This window comes from Numida meleagris, chromosome 1, assembly GCF_002078875.1.
Source record: "Numida meleagris isolate 19003 breed g44 Domestic line chromosome 1, NumMel1.0, whole genome shotgun sequence".
NCBI lineage: Eukaryota > Metazoa > Chordata > Aves > Galliformes > Numididae > Numida > Numida meleagris.
The window spans coordinates 135,909,378-135,922,218 of NC_034409.1; the positions used below are offsets into that span (position 1 = coordinate 135,909,378).

Sequence of the window (12,841 nt, forward strand, 5' to 3'; positions counted from 1 at the left end):
TTAGAGGGCAGGGATGAAAGACTAACGTACAGCAGAAGGAAAGGTGAATGTACAACATGACAGTCTTCACGATATTGTTTATTTCCTCTTTTCCAAATTCAAGATTTTGTAGTGAAAGGTTTCTCACTAAATCAATGTATTTCACCGCATAGCATTTCTCCTTCCAAATAGCGTGCTTTAGAAGAGGTGCTGCCTGGAGGACTTTTTACTGCCTGTGCTTCCCCCTGCAGAATTAGCAAATTTGCTTCCATCTCCTGTAATTAGTGGAGGAGAAACCCTCATTAGTGTTCCTCCTCTAAGCCTTCCCATTTGACTTTGCATGCCAGTAAGTGCTACTGATGCTTGTGTTTGGCAGAGAGCTGGGACCAAATATAGGTCAGGGCTGAACGCTGGTGGTAGCACCAGTGATGCTCTGAGGTTTGCTGAGAGCACCTGGACCTTGCAGGGCATTGAATGAGTCTTCACATCCTGCTTTGTGTTTAGTCCATTTCACTGATGATTTCTGTGTCAGAGGAAAAGACATTGAACAGAGGACACATGTTTGCAGAGATTAGTGTCTCTAAGTATATTTTGGGGAGGGAGGATATCTAAAAACAATAAATTAATGGCACTCGAAAGCTGGCATTTTATGAACTGTAGTGGTATCTGCCTGGCTTTTGTATGTGTCTGCACTGTGGGTTTTAATCTCTGTGGACTGGTGTGTGGAGATCTGAACTGAGAAGGTCTGTGCATATTCTTCTCCTGGTGCTTTAGTACAATTTTCCTAATATTCTCTTCATTGCACTGCTCCCACTAGGATGCTGTGAAAATGAGATGTACTGTCACCATCTTGTCATAGCAACTCCCAGGTTGGAAGCAACCCAGGCAGGTTTGTAGTCCACCTTTCTGCCCACCTAAGCAAGGCAGCTGTGTGGTCACACCAGGAATGTATGCCATTGGGGCATCTTCAAGTGGCACAAGCAGCATTTCAAACGCAGGCAGTGTGTGTCTGTTTGGTCAAGCAGCTCATGTTGTCACTGCTGATGTCCGTATCTTTTTGCGGCCTAGAATCGTCAACACCAGGAGCTGGCAGTCTTGCCAATCTCCTTGGCAATTATGTTGTGCAAGCTATTTAGCAGAGAGCACAGTGGTACATAGGAGAGTACCACATGGTATCTGCCAGCTGCAGGGTACCATTTTATCTCAATGATTTGTGTGACAGACTGTGCAAATGAATGTTAGTTTGCAAATTAGACAGCACCTTCCTGCTAACTTCTCTCCCCTATATATCTGGCTATCACATTAACATCATCATTTATATATTATGGCTCCTGTGCTCTGGATTTCTTCTAAGGGATCTCCAAAGGTAATAAGGAAAACAGCGCTTTTGTCAGGAGGCTTGAATTAATTTTTCAAGAGCCTGATCCCCACTGTAAATGTGATCAAATCTGAACATCAGAATCTATGTCCATTGGTTTGAGATTCCTTTTATCTCATTTGTAGGCATTACAAAATATTGAATTGTGTTTTGTTGAAGTCCAATACTTAGAGTTCAAGGCTGGAGATATTAACTAGATGCTTTTTGGTGAACTTAGTTCAGAACATGAAACAAGATAAAATGCAAGTATTACAAATTTCTCCAGCATCCAATCCATATTAACCCCAGCACCTGACTACATGGTCAAGGATACGTCTGTGGAGAAAATTACTTAGAGCAGAAGAAGCTATGAAAGAGCTGGCCTTTAAATGTTGTTATATCTTTTAAGGATAACCTATACTGATTTATTCCTTCTTTTCACTGCTTCGTAATGTAATATTTAAAAAATCCATATACTGAAGTCATCATTTCTTACATTAAAAAAATAAAATCTTGACTTTAGTCTGCAGTGCCAGAATATGAATATTATAATTATGAATAAGAGGGTCAATTCTTTGAATTGTTTTTATTATTTCCATTTTATTTAATTTCACCCCCAGTTTTTCACAGCTAGCCATTTCAATATATTTTCTGTTTCGGTAAAGTTATTAACCATTAGAACTCAGCACAGTTGGATGAGCATTTCAGCCATGGTTTTGTCAGTTTTCTTTTCACAAGGATTATAGACAGACAAAATCAGCACGCTCCAGGATTTTTTCAAGGAAAGAGGTGTATTATCCCAAGTTCTTGCTTAGCACTTTGAATTCAGTCTGGGTTCTTTTGCTAAGTAATTCAGCCCTTCTCACTTCACTCAGAGTTTTCTATGGTTCCAGGCTCATGCCACAGCAATAGATCTACCTGAACTGTATGCATCTTGGAAAAGAGTCATGGAAGATGCAATGTGATACATTAGTTTTAGTTTACAGAGAATGAGGACTTGAACTTGATTCTCCCATGGGTGAAGCGGCAGTGCAGGGAGAGAAACGTGATACATTTGTGTCAGCTTTCTTACATTGAGGCATTCTGTGGAGATTCCATCTTTGTTCAGTGGGGTGAGGTGCTGTAGTTTAGACTGAGTAAGAAAGGGAGCCTGAAAAGAAGAACTGGGAATCCCCTGGAAAAAAAATGAAAAAAATGCTTGCTCTTGTGGTGGTGTGTTCAGGATGTGTGGTGACCCAAGAAAAGGTGACACATGGGTGCTCTGTTGCACTGTACCTTTAGTGAAGTGAGATGACTAATGAAGTCTTTGGAATATTTTCTTCTTTCCATTGTTCCATTTACAGTATCAAGCAGGATGTGGTACTCACTTAAGTAATGCATTTCATGATGTCCCAGAGAATTCTCATGCCCTCTTGGTTATATGCAGAATCTAATGCCAGTAAGGATCTCAAGGCACAAAGTAGAATTTATGATGGTAAGAGGAGGTTCTGCATATAGAAGCAAGATGTCTATAGTGGCCCCTATTCAACAGCCATCTCTTCAGCTGAAGATGGTGTTTCATGATGGTGTCACCTTTGTGCAGTGTGGCTGCAAGGAAACGTTCCTTTTCCTTGTATATGCTTGTGGCACAAAGTTAAGGCTATTACTGAAGTGAGATGTCTAGGACAACTACTTAAAATGAAATTGGAAGAAAGAGATGAGGATCATCTTCCCTGGGAATCCAGAGAGAAAGAGAGAGGATCAGTTGTGTGTGCCTGGCCACTGATGGCAAGAAGATAAGGTCTTGCAGTGCTTATTTATTTATACCCTTGAGTTCCTGGATTCATGTGAAACTCAACTTTACTTTTTTGATTTGAGCTAATTTAATACCTAAGTATGAAAAACTTAGAAATCTGGATGACATGAAAGATGTAAAAAGAACCTGTAATATCTGTATGTAGACATGGGAAGTAATATTTAGAAAAATGTACTTTGGGCTGATAAGTAGCCCAATTATCTTTGTGCTTTTGTAATACTGGTGATTTAATAATTTGTCAAGTATGCCTCCAAGAGAATAAAATGTTCCTAACGGTAACAAATCATTTGGAGATTTTAAGTAGAAGATTGAATATAAATTGGTTTTTGGAAAAATACAGTTTGAAGTAACAGAGAAGCAACATTAACTTGAACAATTGAAAGCTACAAGAGTCCAACATTATGCCAAACTAAGAATAGGTTCTATTTATAATATTCTTCAAGAATATTACAGACATCCCAAAAATAATTTCTACTTGAACATTTAGTTTCTTGCTATAAAAAGTGCTCCATGAAGGAGAAGCATCAGCATTTTCTGTGGAAAATTTTATTGTGAACTTGTAAGGAAATTACAAGGAAATCTTTTATATTTCTGGTACTTGGACTACTTATGTTCTTATAATATTGTGGTTCTGCAGACCAGGAAGAAAAATAACCATCCTGAAAAGAAGATGAAAGAAGATTGTAAAGGTCAAAGTGTAGTATTTTCTCACCGTACTGCACAGCGTGCATGAAACCTCAGAATTCTAATACTACATTTTTGAGACGATTACTGCAAGAATAGAGATGAGCAAAAAATAACCAAATGTCTGTATTTCCACATGTGAAGTTGTAGTAGTATCTCCATTTTTCCTTACAGAATCTGTGAAAACTTTCAGGCTCAGGAACTTATTTTCATACCTGAAGTAAATTCTTGCTCCAAATCATCACAGTACCTTTTCTTTCTCATCTCAGACAAACTAATAGACTGTTCTATGGTATATTTTGCAGAGATGGTAAATTGTTAAACCTAACAGTGAGTATCTCTGGATAATAAAGTAAATACAAGCATTTCTACCATATAAAAATAAAGCAAATAAAATTCTAAGTTAACTAAGTTGTTTTTAAACAAATTAAGATCACTAACGTTAATAGAAGTTTGGTTTGAGAACAAACAAACAAAAAAGAATTGTCCTAATGCAAATTTTATGATATATCATGAAGGAGTATATCACCAACATAATAAAAATTAATATACTAAGATACAAATAAATGTAGTATCTTAGAAGGTGTATTTTCCATTTGTTTAATTTCAAGCAACTGCCTTCAGTGGAAACAGCAGCATAACAAGACCTGTTAAAGAAGTCTCCAAATTCTGGTGTTTTGATTTTTGGACTCACCCTCCGATAACAGATGACGTGGATTAGTCTGTTGTAATCTGAAGAAACACACTGGCAAATAGTACCCTTGGTTCTGTTTTCCTTACCAGTGTCATTCTTGTACGCTGAAGTACAGCTGTCCTTGACAAGTTTACACATTTGTAAGGTGGTGCAGAGAGCTGGCATGTAGTCCATTTTAATCTGTTTTTACTGTCTAAGAAGGGAGCTGGCAAGGAGTGTGAACAGGAGGGCGTGGCACGTGAGCAGGAGAACACTGGTCATTTATTATGTTTTTGTCCAGCTAGAATCCAGACATTCCTGTCAGGCTTCAACTTGGTAGTATGCTTGCCTGTACTTCACAGTTGACTGTAAAGCGGAAAACGTTATTCCTGAAAAGAAGGAAAACCTGGGATCTGAGATCCCATTCTGAATGCCTTCCTACGCAGTGTGACTTTTCGGAAGAAACTGAAGTCGTACTCTGAGCATGTAGGTAGATGATAGATCTGGGCCATAGCACCCCAGGCTGATGAAGTCCTGCTGTGGTAAATTTGAGGCAAATCCTGTTATGAAGCATGACATATTAAATATATATGAGACCTTGTAAAGACTTCTGCTGAAAATGGAACAGTCTATTAAGGTCATTCTTGAAAGCTAATCAGTGGCTTTGGTTCCTATACAAGGAATCAAACCTACACAAATGTTTTTCCTGTAGAAGTTTTGTAAATGTTGCATCTAAGCTGAGGATAAGGAAGGATGGAGGCAGGCCTGCAGATTTTTTTCCCATTTTTGTTCAGTCTTTCTGGTGGAGATAGTATTGTTGTCTTTCGGTAGGTTATTGCAGGAGGCTCTGTGGAAGCAAGTGAAATCCTTTGCCCAGTACACAATTTTTGTGAAACAGGAGAAAACATATATTAAGATTACAGATGAAATGTATGCCTTGCTCTTTGGGTGATTTACTTTGCTTATAATTATTTTATTTAATGAGTTGCATTACTAATGCTGGTTATGTTAGTGGTATGTATAAATCTTATAGATGATTGTGAAAATGAAGCTCAAAGCAATCTAAATTATATACTTCCACCTGATTACTAATAAATAAATAGATGTACTGTGTCTTTGAGAGACATTTTTTCTGTCTTGTAGTAATGCTGGAACTGCAATAATAATTTGATTTCTATCTCAAATTTTTTAATAGCTTTGAAGCTTTGTGTTAGTTATTGTTTAGTTGTTAGTTATGTTTTATGTTAGTTTAGTTGTTGTTAGTTGTTGTTAGTTATTGTACAGTTATGAAGCTTTGTGTCTAGTTATTTTTTTTAGTGAAGAAACTTAAAGTTGCCTGTAGTTCATTGACACTGTCTTCTTTTGGTTTCTCTTATGAAACTGATCAGTTTTTGACCCGTTTTTCAGAAGACAAATAATCAGCAAGCCTTTAACTTAACCTGAAAGCGACAATGATATTGCATGTTCAGAGTCGAGTTTGAGAAGGGATTCTTTGCACTTTTTAACTTACATTATATGCCTCCGTATGACTGTGCTGTAGCATTAGAGTGCAATGCTAGGTGGTAGATGTGGAGGGTAGCCTTAGCATACTAGGATAAACTCTGTTATCAGGACCCCTGCTCCACTTGCTTTCATTTTCGCTCATCCATGAAGATCCAGCTGAGGCTAGCAGGAGCAGTTGCTATTTGAACCACAGCCCGAGCTAACCTAAGACATGCCCAATAGCTGTCCTCACTGCACAAGGGAGAGACATCTTTTGAATGCCATGGTATCATTCTGCATACCAGAAATTGTCCCAGTGGTTGCTTCCCCGCTTTGTTGGAGGACTGTCTTTAAGAAGTATGCAGGGCCATCCAGAGATGCCAGAGCTGACTGAGCTGCCCTAAGTGCCCCAAACTTCTATGCCTTTGTTGGTGCTGTTGGGTGGCTGTCCAGTCAGTATGCCCAACTAGGGATTTTCCAGTCTCATGTGGTAATCTCATCCAGGTGTGCTATTTGTATCTTAGTGCTATGTCAAAAATTACACTTTATTAAACTCATTCTATTGTTGCAAATTCCCTTCCTTTATATGGTATATAACCTTCCTTTGTCCCTTTCACCCTTCATTTTTCTGTTAACTTCTTTCCTTAGTTGCTGCTTAGCAAAGCTATGCATATTTAATTCTTTTCATCTTTCCTCATAAATCAGCCCTTCAGGCCCCAGAACCATTTGTGGTGGTTTCTTTTGAACTGCTCCAATTTGATTGTCTAGAATTGAGTACAGTATTCCAGATAAGTTGCCTTTCCGCAGAAAGGAAGAGGGTCTGTTTCCAATCCTTTTGCTATTTGAAAACTCTGATGGCAGTCCCTTGATATACACTGAGCAGTGACCAAGGGTTTGAATATTAGCTCTGAAGCAGAGTTTTTGTTAGCTCCTCTGTACTGTAAACTAGTTTTCCATCTGCTTTTACTTTGCAGTAATCTCTGTAAATGATGAGATTGCATGTAGAACCACAGTTCATTTGGCACAGGATTTCCTTTCCTGTGTGCTTGCCAGTCCATATGCTTGGGGTCTATCAACCACTGTTTCCTTTTTAGCTTTTGACTATTTGTGATGTATGATGCTGAATATCCTCTTTGTCTCTATCCACATGTACTTTCTTTCTAAAAAAACCCTAAATCTGCTGCAGGCTTTTTCAAACTTCTGGTATATGTCTTTTTTGCCTATGTTTTCTGTAATTCTCACATGCTATATGCCTGTTTATCCCTGGCACATTTGCAGCCTAAGTAATGGTATCTATTTGAGAGTATCTGTGAAATAACTGCCCCAGGATTTGAAACAATCATAATTTCTGTTTCTTTTTTCGGATGTTTATTTATTCTAAAACTGTTAATTGTTTCCACTGCCATTCAACTTACTTCTTTCAGTTAAAACTGCTGCATAAAACCTTTTGAAGTGTAACTACTGTAATTTTTTGCTTCCTTTCACCTATGTGCTAATTTACCCTTCAAAGTTCCAGATTTACAAATAGCATCAACAATCTTAACAGTGTTATTCATCACTTTGTGATCTGAGTGTCCTTGTTCTGCGTTGCAAGCCCTTTATATTTACTGTAACCACAGAGAATATTCTAGGGCATAGATTCCCACATGCATATCCTTCCCTTCTCTCTGTCCCCTATCCCAAGAGTGGAATGGAGATGAATGCATTACTTCATTTCCATTTACTGCACTGTAAAGAAATAACTCTTATCTTCACAGCTTAGTTCCAACTTCAGAAGTTTTGCATTGCAGCCAAATAAAGACAGCCAGGTCCCTCCAAAGACTAAAAAGAGATTCTTTTTCCTAGAGGATTTTCTATCCCCTCCTTTTTTTCTTTTTTTTTTAATTGTCATTTAAGCCCAGATCATCTTTCTCTTCTTAAGCCTTTTGATTTGAAGCTTCCTGAGTTTTACTTATTTGTGGTATGACTTTGAGCAATTCAGATTATTAAAATATGACCAAATATGCTGATGTTATTTTCTCAAAGGCTTCGTGAGTGACAAGCTTTATGAAGTGCTTTATGGTAATCTAAAAATATAAATTTCTTTCTTTTGGAAATCTCAAATAAGGAGTGAGATAAATTCATGGAATGTATGCCTCCTATTTATTTCCATAAATACAAACAACAGATACAGAGAGCACAATAACACTATTTGATAGAGCAAATGCTCAGCTTCAAAACACTCTTTTTCAGCATGGTCACCGCCATTAGCTATGCATTCTCACCGGCAGTGGACAAGAGCCTGCATGGCCTGCTTGTAAAAATCTGCACAGGTGACCTACTGTCACTGTTGCCACTGCTGAAATGCACCATCCATGACCTCATTGTGCTCGCATCCACTGTTTGGTCTCCATAAACATTCATCAAGTGTTGATGAATGTCATCTGGTGCCATTTTTTCCGCATGGAGGAATTCAGTGATACATCTTTGCTTTATCCACGCTTCCGTGTGAGACGCCATTGTGACAGACTGCCCCTCTGCTGCCATCTGTCACATGGCAACAAAATGTAATGGAATATTGGCGGGAAGGTTCAACCTCTACTGCCATCCCACCAACATCTGCCTCTGTTGTTGTGGGCCAACATAATTAAATACAAGGTATCACTTTTGGAGCAGCCTTCATAGAGGTGTATTAAAAAAACACCACCACTGCAAACTCTCAGAGCAATCACCGAATCAGTTTACTTGCTTTCTGAGTTTACTCTGAACTCTCTTTTCAGCTTCTGACTTGGAGACTTAGGCTATTTGCATTAAAATTATGAAATTAACTTTGGGAATCATATAAGTGGATTTTGCTTTGATTTTTCCAAAGGAAACAAAGTCAGTGTGATTATGCTACCTGTATGTGTATCTTCTAGTTTTTGTTCCCATCATAATTTCCAAACCTGTTTAGCAGTTTAAAGAAAATGTCTCATAAAGTAGGTCAATTGTGACATAGTTTATTCAAATGAGTGAGCAGTGTTTGGAACTGTACTTCCTAGGAATGAGGTACAGCTATTTCCTTATACTCTGAATTGATGATGTTGCTTTTCTACCATATGAGTATCTGGGTTAGCCTAATAACCGTTAAATCTCTTGTCACAGAAGATACCAAGTAGTCTCGAGTAAGTTGCAAGGAGATTAAGTCCTATGGTGAGGAAGTTCCTTCTTCCTCAAGTGAAATACATTGCCATGCAGAATTGCCCTTTGCACTACTTACCTTGCTGTCAGCAGAAATAAAGATAAGGCAGTTAGGCAGCATTTGTGGAAAATGCTTTAAAGGGACTGTCTGTGCTTTGTGAAGAAGAGGGAAAGGCATTTGATTTGATGGTCTACAGGACTGTTATTTAGCCCTCTCGCTCAATTTTGAATAGTTCCAACTGGTCTTGTCCATGACAGAGGCTGCAAATAGTATCTGGAGACCAGTCCCAATAGACAGTGTGGATGATATGGCCATAGGTCCAGTCTTCTATCTGTTTCATCAGGCTTCGTAGCCTCAAATATCACTGCCTTTCTGCACACTCTCCTGCTACTTACTAGAGCGTTCACATGCACCTTCTATAATAAAATTCCTTTCTGACATGCTGCGGTGCAGCCTCCAATTCAGACACTGAAATTCAAAAGCCATAAAGGAGCAATTGTCTTATTTCACAGTAGCAAAACATGATACATACAGGAGAATCAGGACAATATGCTGTTCAGTCTAGATAGGTTTTGTTTGTTTTCCATGAACCTTCACCATGTGTACCTGAGACAGTACATACCACTTAACTGGGGAGGCAGGGGTTGCTCCCTGTCCTTCTTTTATGTATTAGGCAGCGGCTTTACCAAAGCTAACAGAGCATGAGCAGATTGTGCCTATTCGTTTCGTTTGCATTCCTGCAGTTTCTGGATATGATCCACAAATAAGAGCTACTACTGTCAGCTGCACACGCTTCCTCTCAGACCATTCAAACTTGTGTGTTCCTAGTGCTTAAAAGCAGGCAAAACAAAATAATAATGATATTTTTTTCCTAAAATTAAGAAGAAGCCCTATCTAGTATATGTATCGGAAACTGGTGTTTTATTACGCTGAAGGACAGTGCACAGGCAGGCAGTTTGGCTGTTTACTGGATAGGCTGGCATGCAGTTAATGACTTTTACCTAGCACATACAATATCCGTATGTTACAGACTGCATGATGTAAATGACAAATGACAGTGCAGAGCCCTCTGGTATATTTTTAGTTCCTTATTATTCAGGCTCTCCTCTATTACTACAAAGGCAAAATCCCAAACTGGTTGGTTCTCTGATTTAAAAAGAATAAATTTTTAGAGAATGCTGCTGTAACTTCACTGAATTGCTGATAGATAGATAATAGAGTCTATTAGAAAGCCTACAGAGTTGATTAATAGTGTCTGATAAGCAACTTTTCCTTGGTATCAAGCTGGAAATTGATTTCAGTTCCTGCTTACCAGTCCAGTCACATCGAAAGGCTCTTGAAGAGTGGGAGAGGGGTTTTACAGGAGGATGCTTGCTTGAATATGCTCAGTATTGCTCTTCAGCAAAGAGAGTTGGGTGTGAAGCAGAAAATGAGGTGGCTTTGGATGGTTTGTCATTCAAGAGGCCTAACTTTGCAATTACATCCAAGAAAAGCTCCATAGAGCCAAGAACGGGAGAACCAGATCAGCTCCTTTACTACCATATGATTTATTCTCAGAAGATTTGGTGATAACAGAATTCTTCAGATTTGTTACAAGGGAAACAGTTTATACCACTCCCTTATGATTATCTGCTCAGAGATGGAAAGGTGAACCAAGAACAAAGAGAAAGAATAAGCCCATTGCTGTGGTGAACACAGCATTGCTGACCTGATGAAAGTGCTTCAGCTGTTGGAATTGGGCTGAGTGGTTGAGAGCGCTGTGTTTCATTTACAGCTTAATAAACGTAACAGAGAGGCTGTTCAAATGGTGAGTAATTTTCCCTGCACTGAACAAAGGATTTTCAAAGCCAAGTATTTTGATACCAACCTTAACATTGCAATTTGATTTGGATTTAAATTAATCTAGCCTCTTGTTGTATCTATATGATCCATAGGTGATGCATGATAGCTTTTGATTTCTGAAAAGGGCTCTGTAATCAAACATGTTGATCTGTAGTCCAGACACCGTAACTTCTGTTATGCTTTTGCATTTTTATCACCGATTTCACATGGAATTCAGTTCAGTCGCATAATTATGCATAAATTAATTTTTCCATTTAACTGTAATGAATTTAAATGATACATGTGATCCCTCACGGTATTTAAGAGGTGCGTGGATGTAGTATTTAGAGATGTGGTTTAGTGGTGGGCTTGGTCGTGTTAGGTAATACGTGGACTTCAAGATGTCAAGGGTCTTTTCCATCTTAAGCGATTCTATGGCTCTGTGATTTGCATGCTGCCAACAATACATAGTGAAGCCATCACGTATCACAATAAAGTGCATTACTGAAAGATTCATTCCTGTAATTCCTGGTCTTATTTCTGTTACCAAACAAGGGGCATAAATTAATACAGCTTTCTGAAGCTGATGAAGCTGTGTTGATTTCATAGAATCATAGAATGGCCTGGGTTGAAAAGGACCTCAAAGATCATCGAGTTTCAACCTCCATGCTGAGTGCAGGGTCGTCAACCACTAGACCAGGCTGCCCAGAGCCACGTCCAGTCTGGCCTTGAATGCCTCCAGGGACGGGGCATCCACAACCTCCTTGGGCAACCTGTTCCAGCACGTCACCACCCTCTGTGTGAAAAACTTCCTCCTAATATCTAACCTAAATCTCCCCTGTCTCAGTTTAAGACCATTCCCCCTGGTCCTATCACTATCCACCCATGTAAACAGTCGTACCCACTCCTGTCTATACGCTCCCTTCAAGTACTGGAAGGCCACAATGAGGTCTTCCCGGAGCTTTCTCTTCTCCAAGCTAAACAAGCCCAGTTCCCTCAACCTTTCTTCACAGGAGAGGTGCTCCAGCTCTCTGATCATCTCGGTGGCCCTCCTCTGGACCCGTTCCAAGAGCTCTGTGTCTTTCTTGAGCTGGGGGCCCCAGGCCTGGACGCAGTACTCCAGATGGGGCCTTACAAGAGCCAAGTAGAGGGGGACCACCACCTCCCTCTCTCTGCTGGCCACTCCTCTTTTAATGCAGCCCAGAACATAGCTGGCCTTCCAGGCTGCAAGCAGACACTGCTGGCTCATGTCCAGCTTCTCGTCCACCAGGACTCCCAAGTGCTTCTCCGCAGGGCTGCTCTCAAGAAGTTCTTCCTCCAGTCTATATAAATACCTGGGATTGGCCTTGGCCCAAGTGCAGCACCTTGCCTTTGGCCTTGTTGAACCTCATTAGGTTCTCATGGCCCCACTTCTCCAGCCTGTCCAGGTCCCTCTGGATGGCTTCCCTTCCCTCCAGTGTGTTGACTGCACCGCTCAGCTTGGTGTCGTCTGCAAACTTGCTGAGAGTGCACTCGATGCCATTGTCTATGTCATTGATAAAGATGTTGAAGAGCACCGGTCCCAAGACTGAGCCCTGGGGGACACCACTCGTGACCAGCCTCCACTCTGACATAGTACCATTGATCACAACCCTTTGGCTGCGACCTGCCAACCTGTTCTTAATTCCACCATCCTTGTATCTGGTTCTGTAAGTATCAAAGTACTTGCTGCTCACTGCATGCTTTCGTTATATCTCTTTATTAGTACTGGGAATATATTTAGCTGGCCAGCTCTGAAAGTGTTGCGTAATAATTCAAGTAGTCATCAAAATTTGTCTTTTTTCCTTTTTAATGAATGTTTATCTCTTTGAACAGTTTACTGAAGTTGACGAAATTTTCAATTATTTCATC

The 12,841-nt window shown here is 39.7% G+C and overlaps 1 protein-coding gene across 2 annotated transcripts in view; it reads left to right on the plus strand.

The window, feature by feature from the left end:
- MYO16 (myosin XVI) overlaps nucleotides 1-12,841 on the plus strand; it is a 363,109-nt gene that overhangs the window by 74,376 nt on the left and 275,892 nt on the right. The window contains exon 1 of one of the 2 annotated variants that reach the window (XM_021415129.1): nucleotides 12,542-12,639. The exons of the other annotated variant lie outside the window; for it this stretch is intronic. The gene's annotated coding sequence lies outside the window, so the exon portion shown is untranslated. Of the gene's footprint in view, nucleotides 1-12,541; nucleotides 12,640-12,841 lie in introns of those variants that run through there. 2 annotated transcript variants of the gene reach the window in all.